The 12109-nt window shown below is 35.4% G+C and overlaps 1 protein-coding gene across 7 annotated transcripts in view; it reads left to right on the top strand.

Moving 5' to 3' along the window:
- The first annotated feature begins 2099 nt into the window (after nucleotides 1-2099).
- The window catches only part of CARF (calcium responsive transcription factor), a 96400-nt gene continuing 86390 nt past the window's right edge, over nucleotides 2100-12109 (top strand). For all 7 annotated transcript variants that reach the window (XR_003519113.2, XR_003519110.2, XR_003519112.2 and 4 more), the window contains exon 1: nucleotides 2100-2539. The gene's annotated coding sequence lies outside the window, so the exon portion shown is untranslated. The remainder of the gene's footprint in view (nucleotides 2540-12109) is intronic.

Below are 12109 nucleotides of genomic sequence, written 5' to 3' on the forward strand. Positions count from 1 at the left end.
AAAAGGTATGGTTTAATAAATTTTAGTGATCATTAATTTGACATTTAAGAAAGTACAATACCTGATAGTCACTATAGGTTGATCTTAATTTGAATTGAGAAGTATGACCAGTAAGATACAGAACCTAAATATATACTTAATAAGATAAAACTTCAATTTGCAAAGCAGAAATGTTGAATTCACTAAAGTACGTTTTTCATTTGAGACCGTCCTTTAGTTAAGGAAAATTGTAAGTGTTCTAGAGTAACTGAACACCCCCAGTGGTGGCTTTGGTGTTTTTTTAGTAGTGACTCTTGTCATATTTGGTGTTCCCTCCATGCAGTACTTAAGGTAGTACTTTTGAGTGTTTTTCTTAGAACATTAACTTCAAGCTTTTTGTTCTTGATGATTTCGTACGTGAGTCATTTACTGTGGTCTTCGTGAAGACACATTGTTATCTGGAAGATCACAGCTTGGAAGATATGTGTCTCTATTATAGGTTTCTTTTTTTCTGCATGTAATGGCATGGTATGGTATGATCTGAAGACTATGCATGGGCTTCAGAGTTCTGTTTGTTTTGGGGTTTTTTTTTTTTCCAGCTAAGTTTTGAATCTGAGCTCATACTGTCTCTGATCTTAGTTAAGTTACTTGACAGCTTTGGTTTTCTTACCTACAGAGATAAAATCCAACTCAGTGAATGTGAGGATTAAATGAAATAATCTGTATAGCTCTCAAAGAGCAAAGAGGTACAATGAGGTATGTATTTACAGAGTAAAAAATGGCTAGAAACCAAGATTATAGGGAAGTTTATAGAGAGGGCAAACCTTAGATTACAGAGACATTGTGAACACTAGCCTTAAATTTTTTTCAGTGAAAAGTTATTATTTATATATATTTGCATACATTTAAAATTTTGATGTTGACAACACATTATAACTTCCAAACCCATCTTTAAAAAAATAGTTTTTTTTTTCTTTTAAGATTTTATTTATTTATTTGACAGAGAGAGACACAGCGAGAGAGGGAACACAAGCAGGGGGAGTGGGAGAGGGAGAAGCAGGCCTCCCACTGAGCAGGAAGCCCGATGCAGGGCTCGATCCCAGGACCCGAGGACCATGACCCAGGACCCCAGGACCATGACCTGAGCTGAAGGCCGACGCTTAACGACTGAGCCACCCAGGCACCCCCAAAAATAAATTCTATCAAATACTTGTGAACTAGGAGTCTTGATTTAATTTTTGACACCACTGATTGATAGTAATTTTGTATACATCATAAAAAGAATATTGTGTCATTTACCTACCCTAAAAGATGAGAGAAATTTTATTTTCTAAAGTACTTTTGAGCAACATTTTTTTAATGTTAATAAGTTAAAAGATCTGGCCCTGATATTTAATATATTTCAAGATCCTTTGAATCTTAGGACACTCACAAAGGACGTAGAATTAGGAGAATCTCTAAGACTAAACTAAAAGTGGCTTTATCATTCAGTTACCCTGTTTGGGGATTTATTTTCAGGTAATTGGTTTTAACAGATACATTTTATCACACAAAAGTCTAGAGGAAACTCAACAAAATAATCAGATGTTAAGAGAGAATTACCTGTAAAGTTTTGAACAAATAAAATTTGCTGTTGAACAAAAGCAAAACAGCAGTAGCCCAAATATGGTCCACAGAGATATGAGTGAATGCAGCCTGAATAGTCAATCTTTTCCTTTCTGCCATGCATTAAATATGTATAAACAATAAAAAGCCCTTTTTCCCTTTAAAATATGAAACTTCTATTTTAATAGTTTCTTCCTAATCTTTGCTTTTGATATAAGGTAAAATCCACTTTTTTAAGTAATGTGAAATATTCTAGAAAGCAATTTGACAGCAAAATGTAATGCTTTAGTGTGTGTTGTGAACTTCAGTCATTAGCTGTCTATATGTGTAATACTTCTTTCTGTTTTCTTTATGTAATCCCAATACGATTTGCTTAAAAACCTTGTCAAACCAGTTCCAGGATTTTTTACAGGGTGTACAGGTTTAGGGAGTGCAGTCTTTGTTCTCAAGCTTCTGTGGTTCCAAAAAAAATGCCCTGTTAGTAAATATTTCATGAGAGATGCAATTTACGGGGGAGGTCTTTGTTTCAGTAGTAGTTAAGGAATGTGAGTTGCAACAAAACCATAGTCCAAACACCTAATTTTAGATAAGGAAACTGACACAGATTAAGTCACCTACTCCTGGACACATGCAGTTATCTATAAAGACCTAATCTTTAGTTTTCTTCAGCTGAGTTAGTTGATGGTTCTACTGTACCGGGATGGTAATGGCTATTTTATAATAAAACCTGGATAACAAAATCTAGTCGTTTTCTTTATGTGTAGGAAAAGAACATATACTTTGAATACCTTCTCATTACAGAAAAAATGCTGCTGTGAAGACATAACTATAGCTCTCACACAACTATCATGATTTAGTGCCCCCCAAAGGAAGAACTTAAGTGGACAAGAGAGGGCATTTCTGGGAATGGTAGAATGCTTGAGGCCTGAATTTAAATTTGAGCTACTACCTGAAGGTAATACTTTTATTTTTAACTAATTGAAAGTAACATCTATAAAAGTTAACTATTACTATTATATATTAATGAAAAATCAAATTTCACTTTGTATATAGGTACTTTGTTCTGTTTATGTTTACCAGTTAGAAGAAAATACCTAGCTACTTAATATCTTCATTCTTAAAAATTTCACTTTGACATAGTTAATTGAAAGTTAGGGGGCGCCTGGGTGGCTCAGTCGTTAAGCGTCTGCCTTTGGCTCAGGTCATGATTCCAGGGTCCTGGGATTGAGCCCCGCATCGGGCTCCTTGCTCAGCGGGGAGCCTGCTTCTCCCTCTGCCTGCCACTCCCCCTGCTTGTGCTTTCTCTCTCTCTCTCTCTCAGTCTCTCTCTTTGACAAAAAAATAAAATCTTTAGGGCACCTGGGTGGCTCAGTCGGTTAAGCGACTGCCTTCGGCTCAGGTCACGATCCTGGAGTCCCGGGATCGAGTCCCACATCGGGCTCCCTGCTCAGCGGGGAGTCTGCTTCTCCCTCTGACCCTCTTCCCTCTCGTGCTCTCTCTCTCTCATTCTCTCTCTCTCAAATAAATAAATAAAAAATCTAAAAAAAAAAAACCTTAAAAAAAATAAAAATAAAATCTTTAAAAAAAAAAGATAATTTCTAACATGTACTGACATTGAGGTTAGAGGGGAAAATTGGATATTTTAAGTCACCCTGCATTTGTCAGGATTGAAAAGCGTAATGCAAATTGATGGGGGAATTAAGGGAGGAAGGAGTAATACTTTTCTTTTCACTTCAGTTTTTTTTTTTAAAGGATGTCTATAACAGGAATGTACTTTCAACTTCCAATTCAACAATTGGTTAGTCAATAGATATCAAAACCCATTTTTCCATATAGAAACTACTTTAAGTAGTGTTTTCCCAGTGTAACCATAAAAAACTTCTTTAACCTGTAGTACATACTGAAAAGAAAATTTTGAGTTTTGAGTTCCCAAAAGACAGCAGAAAAAGAAATTATCTTTGAGTGGTAAAATCCCAGTCTGAACCAAGTCCTGAAGTGGGCGTTTTTCTGTAAACAGCATCCTCACCACCTTTGCTGGTACAGTTCCCTGGCATCCATCCTTTCCTCTTCATTGCAGCATAGCTCAGGCCTCTGCTGAAGCCCTTTTAAGTGTTCTGAGCTTCAAGTGTGCTTGCTTTCTCACCTCCAAATTAGACTTCCCGGGGTAGCTATTCTGAACTCTTCTTAAATGAAGAAAGGGATATAAATTTACCACAAATTTGTTAATGACCGATACTCTGTCCAGAGTTTTTTCTTTTTTAAGAGAAAATGCTTATTATCTCCAACGAAAATTTCAGCGAGGGTAAGAGAAAGTAAATAAAATGAAAAAGATTTAGGCCAGTAGGGATAATTTGTAATGGGATCAGGGCAGCTCTTAGGAAACTGGGAGTAAGGTTTTAGAATTTTTTTCCCCTAAGCTATTTGCACTTTTCACTTCTTCTCAAGCTCTGCTTTTGAATCTATTTGCAGAATGTTTTCTCAATGACTACAGTGCCTGCAAGATTAGAACTCTAGCTTTTTCAAGAGATCAGAGATGTTTAGATTGTTTGCAGGAGGGCTTTGGTGCTTTAGGGACTGCCTCTGAATTTGAATCAGGAGAAGTGGAGAACAAAAATGAACAAAAAATTTTCTTTTAGCATCTATAATTTGTTAACGTATCAAAAAAAAATTAAAGCCATGACTAATGAAGGAAGGAGGGAGTTTTTTTTCTGTTACTTTGAAAGAATTCCTATTGTAATAATAAAGAGTAGGCTTTGGGATCAGTACATGTACCTTGCTCAGCCACTTAGTATATTTGTAATCTTGAGAAAGTTACTTAATTGCCTGAGTCTTATTTCCTTACATGTAAATTGGAGCAAGTAACTGAATCACAGGGTTGTTGAAAGGATTATATAAAATGACATATGTAAAACACTTTATAGGGGCACCGGGGTGGCTCAGTTGGTTAAACCTCTGACTCCTGATTTCAGCTTTCATCATGATCTCAGGGTTGTGAGATCCAGCCCTGTGCTGTGCTCCATGTTCACCGGGGAGTCTGCTTCTCTCCCTCTGCCCTAACCCTCACTCACACTCTTTCTCTCTCAAATAAACAAATAAATCTTAAAAAAAAAAAAACCTTTTAGCATAGTGCTTTACCATAGTACTCAATAATTGATAACCTTATAACCTTGAGCAGTGAGCCTCAGTTTCCTTTTCTGTAAAATGGTAATATGTTCTACATCACAGAATATAGAGTGATTATTCATAATTCTAGCTAGTATTAAGTATAATAAACATTCAATAAACATTAAATTATATAGCTAAGACAAGTTCATAATCTTCATCTATTTTGTTTTAATAGTGTTTATATTTAAAACTCAAAGAGCTCTCAAAAATATATATATTTTTTAGAGATTTATTTATTCATTTTAGAGAGAGAGAGGGAGAGTGGGGGGGGGGGCAGGGAGGAGCAGAGGGAGAGAGAGTCCTAAGCAGACCTCACACTGAGCATGGAGCCGGACGAGGGACTTGATCTCACAATGCTGAGAATACAACCTGAGCCAAAACCAAGAATCGGAGGCTTAAACAACTGCCCTACCCAGGTGTCCCTCAATAATATTTCTTAATCTTGACGTCATCATGTTTAGACAGTGAACATTTCAATATAATTAATTTACTTTAAAAAATTGAATTGTATTCTTTTTTTTTTTTTAAAGATTTTTATTCATGAGAGATGGAGAGAGAGAGGGAGAGAGAGAGAGAGAAGCAGAGGGAGAAGCAGGCTCCCAAGGAGCAGGGAGCCCGATGCGGGACTCGATCCCAGGACCCTGGGATCATGACCTGAGCCGAAGGCAGAGGCTTAACCATCTGAGCCACCCAGGCGCCCTGAATTGTATTCTTGACAGCGATTATTTCAGTTTTAATATATCCCTCAGTAGTACCTTATTTACGGTTGAATCTAACTTTGTAAGACTTTTCTTTTTGAATAGTGTTCTTTTATTTTTCTGGACATTGGATGATTTACAGAAAAATCAATAGATTTACAGAAAAATCGAGCAGGGGCATCTAGGTGGTACAGTCAGCTGAGCTTCCGACTTGGTTTCAGCTTGGGGCAAGGTCTCAGGGTGGTAGAATCAAGCTCTGCCTCCAGCTCCACACTCAGCACAGAGTTGGCTTGAGATTCTCTCTCCCTCTCCCTGCCCCTCCCACTGTGCATGCTCTCTCTCTAAAATCTTTAAAAAAAAAAATCAAACAGGGAATACAAAGATTTCCATATTGCCCCCACACATACATTTCTCCTCTATCTGCTAGCACACAGTTTTCCCTTTATTAACATTTTGCATTCTTGTGGTATGTTTCTTTTTTTTTTTTTAATATTTATTTATTTAGTAAGCTCTATGCCCAGCACAGGACTAGAACTCACAATCCTAAGATCAAGAGCTGCATGCTCCACAGATTGAGCCAGCCAGGTGTGGCATATTTCTTAAAGTTAATGAACCAATATTGATAGATTATTGTGAACAAAAGTCTATAGTTTGCATTACTATTTGTGTTGTATAATTTTACGGATTTTGACAAAACCCATGTCAAAATGTCATGGATCCACCATTACGGTATCAGAAAGAATTGTTTCATCACAATAAAAATCTCTCAACCTGTGGCAACTATTGATCTTGTTACTGAGTCTATAGTTTTGCCTTTTCAAGAATGTCGTATATTTGAAATTATATAGTATGTAGCCTTTTCAGAGTAACTTCTTTCACTTATTAGTATGCACTTAAGGTTTTCCTTGTCTTTTGTGGCTTAATAGCCTTTTTCTAAAATTGAAGTTCACATATAATAGCAGTTTCAGGTGTACAACATAGTGATTTGACAATTATAAACATTATGAAATGCTTACTGTGATAAGTGTAGGTACCATCTGTCATCATAAAAAGTTATTACAATACTATTGACTATATTCTATGTGCTGTACTTTTTATCTTTGTGACTTATTTTTTTTGAGAGAGAGCAAGCAAGCAGGGAGGAGGGGCAGAGAGAGAGAATCTTTTTTTTTAAAGATTTATTTATTTATTATTTTAGAGAGAGAGAGAGGAGAGGGATAGGGGAAGAGGGAAAGAGAGAATCTGAAATAGACTCTGCACTGAGCACAGAACCTGACATGGGGCTCAGTCTCACGACCCTGAGACCATGACCTGAACTGAAACCAAGAGTTGGACACTTAACTGATTGAGCCACCCAGGCACCACATGACTTATTTTATAACTGGAAGTTTGTATCTCAGTTCCACATGTAAGAGAGATCATGTGGTATTTGCCTTTCTCTAGTTGGCTGCATATCTTTAGTAAAGTGTTTGTTCAAATATTTTGTCCACTTTTTGTTTGGTTATTGTCTTATAATTGAGTTGAAACAGTTCTTTACAGAGCTGGGATACAAATTCCTTTATCAGGAATATGTTTGGCAAATATTTTCTCCCAAACTGTAATGAATAAAAGTTTTTAATTTTGATGATGTACGTTTTATAAACTTGTATTTTCATGCTTTTTGTGTCATGTTTAAGATATTTTTTGCCAAACCCACAGTCACAGATTTTCTCCTATGATTTCTTCTAGAAGTTTTATAGTTTTACAGGCCATGATCTGTTTCAAGTTAATTTCTTTTTATTGTTTGAGGTAAGGGTCATTTACTGTTTTGCATATAGCTATTGTTTCAGCTCCATTTGTTGAAAAGACTGTCCCTTTTCTCTTAATTGCCTTGGCACCTTTATCAAAAAGCGGTTGACAATGGGTGCCTAATCTCGCTTGAGATTCTCTCTCTCCCTCTGCCCCTCCCCCTGCTCACTGTCTCTCTCTCAAATAAATAAATCTTTTTTTGTCTGTTTTAATTTTATTTTATTGTGTTATGTTAATCACCATATATTACATCATTAGTTTTTGATGTAGTGTTCCATGATTCATTGTTTGCGTATAACACCCAGTGCTCCATTCAATACGTGCCTTCTTTTTGTGTGTGTGTGTGTGTTTTCATCTATTTATTTATTTTTTATTATTGTGTTATGTTAATCACCATACATTACATCATTAGTTATAGTGTTCCATGATTCATGCCTTCTTTAATACCCGTCACCAGGCTAACCCGTACCCCCACCCCTCACCCCTCTAGAACCCTCAGTTTGTTTTTCAGAGTCCGTAGTCTCTCATGGTTCATCTCCCCCTCTGATTCCCCCCCTTTCATTTTTCCCTTCCTCCTTTTTTTTTTTAACATATAATGTATTATTTGTTTCAGAGGTACAGGTCTGTGATTCATCAGTCTTACACAATTCACAGTGCTCACCATAGCACATACCCTCCCCAATGTCTATCACCCAACCACCCCATCCCTCCCACCCCCCACCGTTCTAGCAACCCTCAATTTGTTTCCTGAGATTAAGAATTCCTCATATCAGTGAGATCATATGATACATGTCTTTATCTGATTGACTTATTTCGCTTAGCATAATACCCTCTAGTTCCATCCACGTTATTGCAAATGGCAAGATTTCTTTTTTTTTTGATGACTGCATAATATTCCATTGTATATGTATAAACCACAACTTCTTTATCTATTCATCTCTTGATGGACATCTGGGCTCTTTCCATAGTTTGGCTATTGTGGACATTGCTGCTATAAACATCAGGTGCACGTACCCCTTTGGATCACTATATTTGTATCTTTGGGATAAATATCCAGTAGTGCAATTGCTGGGTTGTAGGGTAGCTCTATTTTCAACTTTTTGAGGAACCTCCATACTGTTTTCCAGAGTGGCTGCACCAGCTTGCATTCCTACCAACAGTGTAGGAGGGTTACCCTTTCTCCACATCCTCGCCAACATCTGTCATTTCCTGACTTGTTCATTTTAGACATTCTGACTGGTGTGAGGTGGTATCTCATTGAGGTTTTGATTTGGATTTCCCTGATGCCGAGCAATGTTGAGCACTTTTTCATGTGTCTATTGGCCATTTGGATGTCTTCTTTGGAAAAATGTCTGTTCATGTCTTCTGCCCATTTCTTGATTGGAGTAGTTGTTCTTTGGGTGTTGAGTTTGATAAGTTCTTTATAGATTTTGGATACTAGCCCTTTATCTGATATGTCATTTGCAGATATCTTCTCCCATTCTGTCTGTTGTCTTTTGGTTTTGTTGACTGTTTCCTTTGCTGTGCAAAAGCTTTTTATCTTGATCAAGTCCCAATAGTTCATTTTTGCCCTTGCTTCCCTTGCCTTTGGCGATGTTTCTAGGAAGAAGTTGCTGCGGCTGAGGTTGAAGAGGTTGCTGCCTATGTTCTCCTCTAGGATTTTGATGGACTCCTGTCTCAAATTTAGGTCTTTCATTCATTTTGAGTCTATTTTTTGTGTGTGGTGTAAGGAAATTATCCAGTTTCATTCTTTTGCATGTGGCTGTCCAATTTTCCCAACACCATTTGTTGAAGAGACTGTCTCTTTTCCATTGGACATTCTTTCCTGCTTTGTCGAAGATTAGTTGACCATAGAGTTGAGGGTCCATTTCTGGGCTCTCTATTCTGTTCCATTGATCTATGTGTCTGTTTTTGTGCCAGCACCATACTGTCTTGATGATTACAGCTTTGTAGTAGAGGTTTTGAGTATTGTAGCTTTGTAGTGAATTTTGAAATTGCAAAGAATGAGTCCTCCAACTTTGTTCTTTTTCAAGATTGTTTTGGCTATTCAGGTTCCTTGTAATGCGATGTGAATTTGGCTTTTCCATGACTAAAAAAAAGGCATTGGGATTTTGATAAGGATTGCATTGAATCTATACATTGCTTTGGGTAGTATTACCATATTCATGTCTTCCAATTCCAGGAGCACAGTATGTCTGTCCATTTATTTAGATCTTTAATTTTATTCAGCAATATTTTGTAGTTTTAATGTATAAGTCTTATACTTCTTTGCTTAAATTTATTCATCAGTATTTTATTCCTATTGATAAAATTGTAAATGAATCATTTTCTTAATTTCATTTTTGGTTTGTTCATTGCTAGTATATAGAAATACAATGGAATTTTGCATATTGATCTTATATCCTGTAACTTTGTTGAATTTATTAACTCTCATGGTGTTTTTGGGAATTCTTCAGGATTTTCTATGTATAAGACCATATGCAAATAGAGATAGTTGTACCTTTGTTCTTAGTATTTTCTCATAATCCTTTTAGTTTCTGTAATATTTTATAGTCATGTCCCACTTTGACTTCTGATTTTAGTTGTGTTTTTCTTCTTTTTTTATTGTCAGTCTAGATAAAGGTTTGTCAATTTTGTCAATCTTTTTGAAGAACCAACTTTTAGATTCATTAATTCTTTTGTTTTTCTATTCCTGATTTTGCTTATCTCTTCTCTAATCTGTATTATTTTCTTCCTTCCACTAGATTTCAGTTTAGTTGGCCCTTAAATTTGTTTTTGAGGAATAAAGTCAGGTTATTGTTTTGAGATTTTTTTTTTAATATGGGCATTTTTGCTCTATATTTCCCTCTGAGCACTGTTTTCCCTGCATTCCATAAGTTTTGTTATACTGTGTTTATCTGTCATCACCCCCTCCTGAGTTATGTGTATTTTACTTAGTACTTCAGTATTTTATTTCTATTCTTAAAACACACATACACAAAATTATAATAGCATTATTGTTATTTATACAGACAGTGTTCATTTAGATTTTTCATGGAGTTATTAACTTACTAGCTTACCATTTTGCTAGCATCTCAGGACTTCCTTCTGGTATCATTTTTATTTTATGTATTCTTTAGAAATTTCTTTCATGTAGGATCTGTTCATTGTAAACTCTGAGTTTTTTATTTTTATTTTTTTTACTTTTTTTAAAAGATTTTATTTATTTATTTGACAGAGAGAGACACAACGAGAGAGGAAACACAAGCAGGGGGAGTGGGAGAGGGAGAAGCAGGCTTCCCACTGAACAGGTAGCCTGATGCAGGGCTCGATCCCAGGGCCCTGGGATCATGACCTGACCCGAAGGTAGACGCTTAATGACTGAGCCACCCAGGCACCCCTAAACTCCGAGTTTTTTAAAATCTTAAAGTATCTTTCTCTCACCCTGTTGTGTGAAAAAAATGGTCTTGAGCATATATAATCATATACTGATAATTACTTTTTTTTTTAATTCCCATGACTTCTGCCATTGTTGCTATTGAGTAGACTGCTGTGTATCTAATGTCAGTACCCCATGGGTGATCTTATCTCTCTGGCTACATTTTTAGATTTTGCTTTCTCTTTAGAATTTTGTACTTCTACTACACTGGGTATGGATTTCTTTTGATTTATTTTGGTACATTTTGTACTTTATCTGTGGATTCAGTTTTGAAAAATTGTTAGCCATTATCTCCTCAAATACTGTCTCTCATCCATTTTCTCTTTTCTTCTGAGATTCCAATTATAAGTATGTTGTACTTTATTTTTCCTAGTTTTAAGTCTCTTCATATTTTTTTATCTTCTGTTTTTCATATGGTGCATTCTGATTGATTTTTTAAAAATCTGACTTCTAATTTAGTAGTTCTTTCTTCTGCATTTATTCTATTTAATGTATCCATTGACTTACAATTTTTATTTCTGAAAGTTCTGTTTGGTTTTCTTTCAGATTAAACTTTTCAGTCTTGTTGCTTGCTTATTCTTGTGATTCATTCATGTTTATTTCTTTGAGTTTTAAATGATTATTTTATATTCACTGTTAGATGGTTCCAATATTTGAAGTCTATAGGAGGTGTCTAAATTTGCTGGCTCTTTCTTTTGATGGTTTATTTCCTTGTGTTTTTGACACTCTGATTATAAGCTTATATTTAATCTTAAATGTAAGATAACTAATGCCTTAACTGGGTTTGTGTTCCTCCAAATAATAGCTCCATTTTTTCTTACTAAACTATCGTCTCAGGATCTTTCAGGTTCCTAGTCTTGGGAACTTTAAGTTTGCCTCACCTGAGAGCTGCTTATCCAAGCCGTGGTTTCCCAACCATAAAATTTGTGTATTAGTACTGCTCTTGCAGAAATTTTCCTCTTTGCTTGTGTTTATCACTTGAATTTTGGCTCACAGCTTTTGCTTTTCTTTTGTGGTAGGGAGGGGATATGGAGGGCAGGGAATGGCCTTTGATTTTTGTTACTTCCTGTAGCAGCAGTCACAAAATATTTTTAGATAAACTTTCTGGGTTTTTTTTGTTTTGTTTTCTAGCAAGAGAGCCTTCTATATTATCTAATCTGCCATATTTCCATTAATGCAACTTTCTTTTTATTTTTTAAACCATATATAAAACATATTATTCCTAAGTTTTATATGTAAATTAAATTAGAATACAAGTGATAATTTAAAATCTTAAACAATTTTAAGATATTTTAAAGTTATATATTAAAAATAAGATTGATTTTAACTTATTATAATTTATATTTGAGTAGAAGTATTTATAATATTTTGGAAATATGAAGTGGCAAACCTTGTAGATTTTCTGAAATGGTTAATTTTACAAATGTATGTGTGGATGCTATCACAGAAAAATAAG

The sequence above is a fragment of the Zalophus californianus genome, chromosome 3 (genome assembly GCF_009762305.2).
Source record: "Zalophus californianus isolate mZalCal1 chromosome 3, mZalCal1.pri.v2, whole genome shotgun sequence".
NCBI classification, from domain to species: domain Eukaryota; kingdom Metazoa; phylum Chordata; class Mammalia; order Carnivora; family Otariidae; genus Zalophus; species Zalophus californianus.